This window comes from Panthera tigris, chromosome C1, assembly GCF_018350195.1.
Source record: "Panthera tigris isolate Pti1 chromosome C1, P.tigris_Pti1_mat1.1, whole genome shotgun sequence".
NCBI classification, from domain to species: domain Eukaryota; kingdom Metazoa; phylum Chordata; class Mammalia; order Carnivora; family Felidae; genus Panthera; species Panthera tigris.
The window spans coordinates 106,623,917-106,634,611 of NC_056667.1; the positions used below are offsets into that span (position 1 = coordinate 106,623,917).

Here is a 10,695-nt window from a genome sequence, read left to right on the forward strand (position 1 = left end):
AGAAAAAAAAAAAAAAGGAGGTTAGAGTGGGAGAGAGCCAAAGCATAAGAGACTGTTAAAAACTGAGAACAAACTGAGGGTTGATGGGGGGTGGGAGGGAGGGGAGGGTGGGTGATGGGTATTGAGGAGGGCACCTTTTGGGATGAGCACTGGGTGTTGTATGGAAACCAATTTGACAGTAAATTTCATATATTAAAAAAAAATTAAAAAAAAAAGAAAATACGGTATTTTCAATCTAGATGCTTGTAACAAATACAACCCAAATAATCTTTTTGATTTTTATATTTTATTAGGATTGGCAATTAAGTTTGTTTCATTGGCACACCAACTTCTGTGGCTTATACAAAGCCTGCAAGACGTAGTTAATAAAATTCAGAATAAGAAAAAAAAAAAAAAAAAGAAGAAAGACACTTATGTTCCATCATCAACAATGCTTTATTAGGGAAGGAGAAGTAAAGTTTTATTTATCCAAATCCCCCCACTCCCCCCCCCCCAAAAAAAAAAGAAGAAGAAAGGAAAAGAAAATAATCCTTGCCCAGGTCTTAGGCACAGATCGAAGAAAGGCTGTATTTTAAGAAAGGTAGACTTGTTCCCGATGCTTTTCCTGGGGCTCTGGGGGAGAGTGGTCCTAATTCAGAGAGGAGCCTGACCCTAAGAGGAAAGAGAACGACTTCAGGATTAAGTCTCTTCTATGGCAAACCTCAGCCCAGGAAGAGCAGAGTAGAGATTCAGAGAATGCCATCTGCCACCAGGGCAGGCTTTGGAGAGAAGATGTGCTGCTGGAGCATGGGGGAGACCTGTGATTTGTTTGCACGATGGTCTTGATGGCTTTTGCTCTTACTGCTTCTGGGTGGCCACTTCTGCTGGCACGGTGGTGGCTGCACAGGGGGACACTGCTGCTGGCAGAGTTGAGGTGGAAACTTTGGAGGTGGGCATGGCACTGGGCACTTCGGCGGTGGGCATGGCGCTGGGCACTTGGGAGGTGGGAGCACAAGAGGTCGTTGGCAGGGCTGCTTGCACTATTGCTGCTGCTGCTGATAGGACATCTTTCTGGATATCAGAGAACCTAAAAAAAATGCAAAGGTCAAAATGCAAGTGTCATTGTTTACAAGAGGATCACTCTTGCAGATAGAGCAAGCCAAAACCCATCAATTATTTCCAAGGACAAACTTTGGTCTCTGACTCTCTCCTTTAGACTGTGTGGCTCCCCTTTTTGTTCTTGTTAGGATCATGCCTCATCAGTATCCTGTGCATTTGGGGCCACTTTATCTCACCTTCTCTTGACCTCTTTCAATGACAAAATTGTCTTCTCTGTCTTGAGATAGCAACAGACAGTGGATGTATGCAAATACAATCTCAAGAAAAAAGATGCTGAATTCCTGGCCAATACCAAAGCAAGTCTCTACCACATCAGTTCCCATGAGGAACTTAATCCCCCTGATTAAGATTGAAGTAAGCTGCTTTGGGTGCTAAGACAAAGTCTATTCAGGGAGAATTGCCAAAGTGTAGGCCTGCCCTCAAAGGGCTCATGGAGAGCCTGGCAATACATTAGGATGCTCTCTCTTATATTAATATGTCATGACCAAAGAGAAACTCTTGCCCTCACTTGCTTTCAGCTCAATATTATTCCCTTAATTAGGTTTTGCTTAAGAATTTCAACCTTGTAATAGAAAGACACATACTTCATCAACAAAAATTAGCTCACTTACATCCTTGGCCTGACAACTTTCAATTCCCCAGGGAAGAGTATGCACGTCGTTGAGGAAAACCAGCTATTGCTGCTTATAAATTAATTCCAAACATCATCTCATATCCCCCAAGCATATAGAACCACCCACCCCACCCCCCATGAGATTCACTTGATTCTCCAGAGCTGTTGGGGAGCTGAGCACGAAAAGGGTGGCAACAATGTGGCAGGTGTCCCCTTTATATGGCTCGGTGGCACCCACCTTCAGGAAGTGAAGAAGCCTAAGGCTGGGCTGGACCAGTTGTTTGGAAACCAAATGCAATCCACCTGAAATTCCCAAAATGTCTTGTCACTTCGATTACTGGAAACTTCCTGCTCTGGGATTGTCCCCATTGGGGCAAGAACTCAGTGATTTGCCTGAGGCTCTCTCTTGACCAGCAGTTCCAGTTTCATGTGACAGATGAAGAATTGGGGCAGTTCTCAAACTGGGGGCCCAAGAGGTCATTCCTTGATTGGGCTTACCTTCACCTACCTCCCTGCCCCATGCCTGTATCAGAAGCCTGTGTGTCCATTTACTTTTCAACTGCCTGTCATTTAGCTTTGTGTTCTAGAATGACAGAAGCTTGGGTTCTCAGAGGCTAGCAACATGGCTTATGCTCTGTCTCTCTCGCAGGCACTTATAACTCACTTCCACTTACTCTAAGGCTGGCTGCTCACATTAACTGGTTCCTTTTAATATGGATGAAGAGAATGCATGGTCTCCACAGGGAGCGACAGGGCTCCCTGTGCAGGAGCTGAAGCCAGGATCCAGCACAACACAGGCTGTGCTATTCTGTAGAGAACAAGACTGTGTGGCCTCATGTCAATGGTGACATGGGGCTGGTCCATTTTCCACTTAATGTCTGCTAGAATGCCAAGGTTACTTTCTACCATATGCTCGTCCCAGGATTTTCATTCTCTTATTTGAAATCCTGTGGGAATTTTCAACTCATAGCTCACTAAGAGAAACTGAAATGTTTGTTTTTATTGAATGTCACTCAACAGACCTGCGATCACTTCTGAAACATGAGTTAGGGTGTTAGCAGAGGCTTCAAAACTCCCTGCCTTACCTTTTCTTAACATCCCTGGGAGTACTCAATCCACTGATTCCTCCTCACCTTCCAAGTGAACTCATCTGTGGTTTTGTTTAAATAAAGGCAGGGTGGTTGGCATTAAAATCTCCCAGTAAGTTCTAAATACAGCTTACATAAACCCTTTAGTACTGTAATCACTATGCTTACAGCCCCTTATTTATTTTTATTAATATTCTATCCATTAATAGATTAATTAATGTTATCAATATCTACACATCTCACGGTAACCAGCCATCACCTGCCTTGCACCTCTTCCAATATTCAGTGAAGCAGCAGAGTACACTGGAAATGTCCTAGAGGAGACATCCAAAGACAGGAGTTTAAACCTAGGGGCGTCACTAGCTAGCTTTGTGATGCGGGAAAATATTTTCTCAGCGTCCTCTGCCTTCGTACATCTGTTATTAGTTACAGCTAACATTGACAAGAATTATTCCTAATACTTAGAAGACCTAGAACCTTCCACTGGGCTTTCCATTGTTAAAGTCAATAATTACCAGCCACGCCATCAAATCTCCCTTGACCTTCTTGATTTCCTCCTGCAGAACCCCAGCACTCAGCCTATTTTCCTTGCACCTTTGAAGCCATTGTTTACTTCCATCAAGAACAAGTAGACAGGGGGGCGCCTGGGTGGCGCAGTCGGTTAAGCGTCCGACTTCAGCCAAGTCACGATCTCGCGGTCCGGTCCGTGAGTTCGAGCCCCGCGTCAGGCTCTGGGCTGATGGCTCGGAGCCTGGAGCCTGTTTCCGATTCTGTGTCTCCCTCTCTCTCTGCCCCTCCCCTGTTCATGCTCTGTCTCTCTCTGTCCCAAAAAAATAAATAAAAAACGTTGAAAAAAAATTAAAAAAAAAAAAAAAAAAAAGAACAAGTAGACAGGTGTTCCTTTTCATTGTTAAGGGTATTACTAAGTAACCATCACTATAAGGAAACTGACAAAAATGATCAAAATTCAAAAGCATTCGAGTATTCAGGCAGTTGGCTCACCATTACTGGGTTTGGGGCTTCTATGACGTCATGAGTAATGCCTGCCCTAAGAAATGTCAAGATATTATGAAAAACAAGCAAACACTGAAAGAGTTGATCAAAACATATTTTCTTAATGCTTTCATGGGGATGGTTTCTGATTAGATCATTTATGGATCCACATGACAAAATAATAGGCAAAAATGAAAAGTGATCTTCTAAAAGAGTGTGTATTATATGAAAAGGGCAAGTAACAAACCATGTGTACAATATAACTACATTTATATTTAATGTATATGTAGTTACATGTGTGTATATATAAATACATATGTAAATGTGGATCTCTTACACCATGCAGAGGAAATCAACTGTACTACCGTTTGAGATTTTAGGCACAGCTAACTGAAGGTTTGCTATGTGCCAAGCATTGTGTGAGGAACCCTATGTGCATTAACTCATCTTTCCTTACAACAGACTTATAGGTGAAAAGTTATTTTCTCCTTCCCCACTTCAACTCTTGCCCTGTCAGTCTTTTACCGTGAAACGTATATGAACTCCCTATGATTTTCTCAGAAAGAAATTCAGAGCTGGATAAGGAGAAACATTGCTGAACATTCCCAGAAATCAAAAAGAAAACTACTACCACCCTTCCAACAATCACGTTTAGGCAGCTAAACTGGAAACTCCATTAGGACAACCTGGTTTGAAAAAGTGGTACAATCATTTTCTCTTCTCTGTCACTAGCAGGTTTGCTGTTTGGGGTCTTTAAATTTTTGGTTTCGAACCAATGTGCAAGCACTCGCAAAAGCTCCAGGATCACTGAGCAAGTACATGGTAGACAAATTTCATGAGAGATCGAGAGAGAAAAGGACTCTTACTTAGTTCAACAACTTGTTATTTGCATGAGCAAATGCTCTTGGATATTTTTAATCTTTGAGTAGATAAGAAATGCACACTTGGCAAAATTCAAATGGTGCAGAGATAATACACGATGAAAATGGCCCCTTACCCCTTTCCTTCAGCCACTCAATTTCCCACCCTAGGGAATCACTGTTAGCAGTCTCTCAGTGAGTCCTTCCATTGACTGTAGCTTTATATTACATGCATATGTAATGAATGTAATATAAATGTAATGAAAGCATGACAGTATCATGCTTTCCTCAGTGAATTTGTTCCTAGTGTTGATGATGAGATTATTAGTATTTTATGAGATTCTTTAGAGGAACCAGTGATGTCCAGATGCCTCACAATGAAGAAGTTTAACTAATACCAGCCATATAACACCTTGTGGGGAAACATTTACCAGTTGTCAGACTCAAGGATCCAAGAAGACAAAGGAAAAAAAAAAAAAAAAAAAAAAGGAAAGAAAGATGCAATGGGCAGTGAGCCCACTTGGGGAGAAATAGCTTTCCAGTAAGCAGCATATGTTGGTTGGCAAGTGTGCAGGAAGGTGGGCCATGGGGAAAAGAGGAATACGATGGAAGAGGCAGAGCAGATGATCCACAGGAAATGATGAAGACAGAGGGGAAAGACTCTTCAAAGACAACAAAGCTGCTGGCATTTCCTCGTATATGTATTGGACCAATCATTGCAAACTGGCAAATGGACGTTAAACCACCAGAATAAATGTGATCCGTGCTGGAACACGTGTGTAATACACGAGTAAGCATGTCTGCCGTTGACACATGCTGCCTCTTTTAATTTGTATAAACTTGTACAATTTATATAAAGCATACTAAAGAAGAAAACTAAGGAAGGGAAATAGATTGTATACATGGTCAGGCAGGCAGAGAAACCAAATCCTGAGCATGTGACTGAATAGAAGCTGACGTGATACCAGAGCCAGCTGCATGTTATGTAACAGAAACCCAGGGGCTTTGGAGACACACAGGCCTCAATCTACGGCTTCCTGTATGACTGATCCTATGTGAGTCATTTAACCAGGCGATGCCTCTGCACTTCTCTGGAAAATGGAGAAAATAATGTATTTATCCTGAGAGTTACTATGATGATTAATTTAAGTGAAAAGTACCTGGGGCGCCTGGGTGGCTCAGTAGGTTGGGCGTCCAACTTCAGCTCAGCTCATGATCTCCTGGTTTGTGAGTTTCAGCCCCACATCAGACACCCTGTTGACAGCTCAGAGCCTGGAGCCTGCTTCAGATTCTGTGTCTCCTCCTCTCTCTGCCCCTCCCATGCTCATGCTCTGTCTCTCAGTAATAAATAAACGTTAAAAAAATTTTTTTTTAAATGAGAAGTGCCTGCCTCCTAGTAGGTACTTAATAAACATTAATAACTATAATGTTTTAGTACATAAAGAGGCATGTAAATCTGACTCTATGTAGTATATACTGTGTAACCATTATGTTATTTTTTTTTATTTCAACAGGATTATGTGATTTTTTAATAGGTTGATTATATATTATATTATATATGTGAATAGATACAGAAAAAGAGGGAGTGAGGGAGATAGAGTTTGAGAAAAATGTGCTGAAATCCCTAATTCAGTTGATTATGTCCATGAACAGCCTGTTTTGTTTGTTTGCCCTGTTTTGTTTTCATCAAAAAATCCTCTATACCTAACAGCCAATGACTTGAATTAGCCATTACCTGTAAGTAACATCTTTTACAATAAACGAAGAATTTAGGAAAAATTAATTAACTAATGATAGTAACTTTAGAAATTCATCGAAAGCTTTTTAAAAATAAAATCTGTGTGTGTGTGTGTGTGTGTGTGTGTGTGTGTGTGTCTACATGGATTAGATAGATAGTGGCCCATGAAAACAAAAATAGACACAAAAATCAATACTATTTATTTTTATAGGCACATGTATATATGAAATATATAAAAATAGCATATAGTAATAAAACAAAATATTTTAACATAGAAAAGGAAGCCGTCAAGAAAACAGAAAAGACAAGCTACTGAAATGGGAGAAGAGATTTGCAAGTGATGTATCTGATAGAATGTCAATATCCAAAATCTTTAAAGCCTTCACCTGCAAAAATAATCCCATTAAAAATGGCCAGAGGACCTGAATAGACATTTTTCCAAAGAGGAACAAACGGATGAAAAGATTTTCAACATCACTATGCATCAGGGAAATACAAATCAAAACTACACCCTATACCTGTCAGAATGGCTAAAATCAAAAACACAAGAAATAACAAGTGTTGGCCAGGACGTGGAGGAAAAGGAACCCACGTGCACTGCTGGTAGGAATGCAAATTGGTGCTGCCACTGTGGAAAACAATATGGAGGTCCCTTAAAAAGGTAAAAATAGAATTACCATATGATCCAGTAAATCCACTACTGGATTTAATGGATCCATCCATTACCCAAAGAAAATGAAAACACTAGTTCAAAAAAGACATATGCACTCCTGAGGCACCTGGCTGGCTCAGTCAGTGGAGCATGCGACTCTTGAACTCAGGGTTATGAGTTGGAGCTCCACGTTGGATGTAGAGATTACTTAAAAATAAAATCTTAAAAAAAGAGATATATGCCCTCCGATGTTTACTACAACATTCTTTACAATAACCAAGATATGGAAGCAACTCAAGTGTCCATCGATAGATGAATGGATAAAGAAGATGTGTATACAGACACACATACACACACACACACACACACACACACGTGCGTGTGCGTGTGTGTGTGTGGGTGGGGTGTTTATTTTATATAAATTATATGTTATTCCATATATTTATATATATAACTATATCAATATAATTATTATAATCATATCAATATAATTATAATTATACACTATATATTATATAAATATATAACTATAATTAAATTTTATTATATATAAATGATTTATATATAAAATTGTACAGATTATATATATTTATATATAATTTATATACATTATGGAATATTATTCAACCATTATAAAGAATGAAATCTTGCCATTTGCAACAACATGGATGGTGCTACAGGGTATAATGCTAAGCGAAGGAAGTCAGAGAAAGACAGATACCACAGGATTTCACTCATACGCGGAATTTAAGAATCAAGACAAAAGAACAAACACAGAGAAAAGGAGAGGAAGAAAAACAAATAGACTCTTAAATACAGAGAACAAACTAGTGGTCGCCAGGGGGAAGGTGGGTGGGGGGATGGGCAAAATAGATAAAGGGGATTGAGAACACACTTATTGTGAGGAGCACTGAGTAATGTATCAAAGTGTTGAATCGTTATATTGCACACCTGAAACTAATCTAACACTCGATGCTACTTATACTTCAATAGGTACATTTTTAAATGAAATACTGTATGTGACACTCATGATTATTTGATTCTGGGAATGAGTTAGAAGAGGAGTCAAAGGTATCTTAGGCTTTTCTTTATAGTTATATTTCTCTTTCAAATGAAACAATATAAATGCATTTTGTAATTTTAAAAATTAATTACAGGTGAAAAATTCTGACCAGGTATCACATGATATCACTAGTTACTCATTTTGAGTGATGCAGATATTCAGTATTTCCATATATGTCTTAAATTTCTCAAAATCAAAAGCTTAAAGCAAAGAAAGAGTAAACTAAAGAAAAAAATGTCAAGCAGTCAACACACCAAGATGTTGATAGTGATTATTCCGGCTGATAGGATTTCATCTTGTTATTATTATTTTTTTTATCCAAGTATAATTAACATATCAAATATAAGAATCTATATACCCTGCGGGTATATTGACAAAACCCTCACATAAACACACAGGCACACATAATCCAGTTCTCAAATATTTTTGTGGAAAATCACAGGGATGGTTTCGCACAGCTTTTATCCTGGGCTTGTCATTTTCGTCACAAATGACACCCGATTTACCCCACTGTCATGCCAGAGTTAGGCAGACAGCTCAGCTTCTTTCCTCAAGCCCACCTGGGCACTCCCACACTACCATTGTCTCACAAGGCTGATCAAAGACCATGGAGCTGCCCTAGGGAGAGAGATGGTAGCTATAGGTAGCAGTAGGAAAGCTCCTAGCTCTTACATACACAGCCTATGCGGGCTTCACAAGGCTCCTGAGGAGCTGTATTTAGCAATTCTTCTACACCTGTTAGAAACATTCCAAGCTTCAGTTTGTTTGTTGGTTCATTCCAAATTGTAAAGGATCATATCCAATCTCTCATTTGAAGCATCCCTTTCTTTAATTTTGTATTTATCGACTTAAAAATGGCAGCAAAAAGCCCACACAAAACTAGTAAAATACATTAAATCTCTCAAGTGTCCTTTTGCTTCTCTTTTTTTCCAGGACACTGAGCTTCTGGAGCCCTGTGCTTGTCAGTTCCTCAGGTAACTTGGAGTCCTGCAGCTGCCTATAAGACCCTATTTCAAGATTCAAAACTATGTTCTCGCTTTAAAGCCCGATTTCTGCATCAGGCAGAAGTTTCATGGCTCGACCAGTGACAGTCCCAGCCTTGGGGGCAACTCTGACTTGGAAATGTCTTTCTTGTTCTACATTGAACCTAGCAAACCTCAGCGCCCTGAGCTGCGGGCCTGTGGCTCCACTCTTTAGTCCAGGGTGGGAGGGGGGGAATCAGGTGGGACAGCTGGTGCCCTGACTCACCCGGCCTCCTCTTCTTTCCCAGGCGCACGTCCATGGGGCCTCACATGACAAAACTTCTAGCTCCTTCCCTGCTTGGTCTCCCTGCATGGACCATGTGCTGGGAGACTGCAGATAGGGCAGACCCAGAGGGCCATTCCTGACCTGTGCTAGCAGATCCTGATTATGCATGATGCTCTAGGGTAGACATTGAGGCCCCAGACTGAATGAGACAAACTCCCTGTACTGAGGGGCTCCTAAGACTTTATGTGACATAGAAATTAAAATAAAATGTTGGCAAGCACATTGGTAAACATACATAGTTTACCCAAAAAGGCATTTGATTCAGCAGAGGTTGGCTGTGGTCAGGATCTGATCGAAGTCAGAGGTCTGGGTTGGTCAGACTGCGGAGTCTGAGGCTCCCATTCCATGGCAGGACCCTGCCATCCCTCATTTCACGTTGGTCACTAGCCGGGGCCCTGGGGCTGCATTTCAGTGGGATGACTCAGTCATGGGTCTGTCTCCTCCCACATTCCTGGCCCAGAATCGCACCGTCCATGTGGCCTTCGAGCAGAAGCGGAGGCTTCAGAGTGCTCAGCACCTCTGCAGCAGGAGGGAAAGGAATGCGGGTCACTCATTTCATGCAGCAGAAGACACTCCTTTCCTAGGACTATTGATATCTGTGGACACTGGGCAAAGTGCAGTTTCCTATTCTCTAATTTCATGAGGGAGACTGTAGGCATTGTCCATTTAGAAATGTCACTTAACACTGGGAGGATCCTGAGATTATATTTCTGATTTTTGAGTAGTCTTTACAACTTCTGTCCATTTGATGCCTAAATATATTCACAGTGAGCATGATATTAATCTCACTCCTCTTCTCCATACTTTAACAGCCCAGCTAATAGTAGGCAGGGGCCCCTTGCTGAGTCCAGGGTCATGATTCAGTTCAAGATTCAGATGACACTGGCACCTGAGGTTTTATTGCTCGAACCTGAGCAATAATTCACAAAATAGACCTCAAACAGGGCTGAACAATCTTGTTCTGGATTTAGCTCAGGGTTGCATTCAAAAGAAAAAACCAATACAAGTTCTCAGAAAGAAAAACAATGTTAAAATTCATTAAAATGCTTAAAGTTAATTTAAATGTGTATTTCCAAAGTGGCGAACTGGACCCAGTGTTTACAGCAGCACTCTCAACAATAGCCAAATTATGGAAAGAGCACAAATGCCCATCGCCTGATGAATGGATAAAGAAGATGTGGTGCATATACAAGGGAATATTTCTTGGTGATTAAAAAGAATGAAATCTTGGCATTTGCAGCAGCATGGATGGAATTGGAGTGTATTATGCTGAGCAAAATCA

General features: G+C 40.7%; 1 pseudogene; it reads right to left on the reverse strand.

Annotated features, from left to right (window-relative positions):
• Positions 1-493: 493 nt before the first annotated feature.
• LOC102964360 lies at positions 494-3,113 on the reverse strand (annotated as a pseudogene).
• Between the last annotated feature and the right edge of the window lie 7,582 nt (positions 3,114-10,695).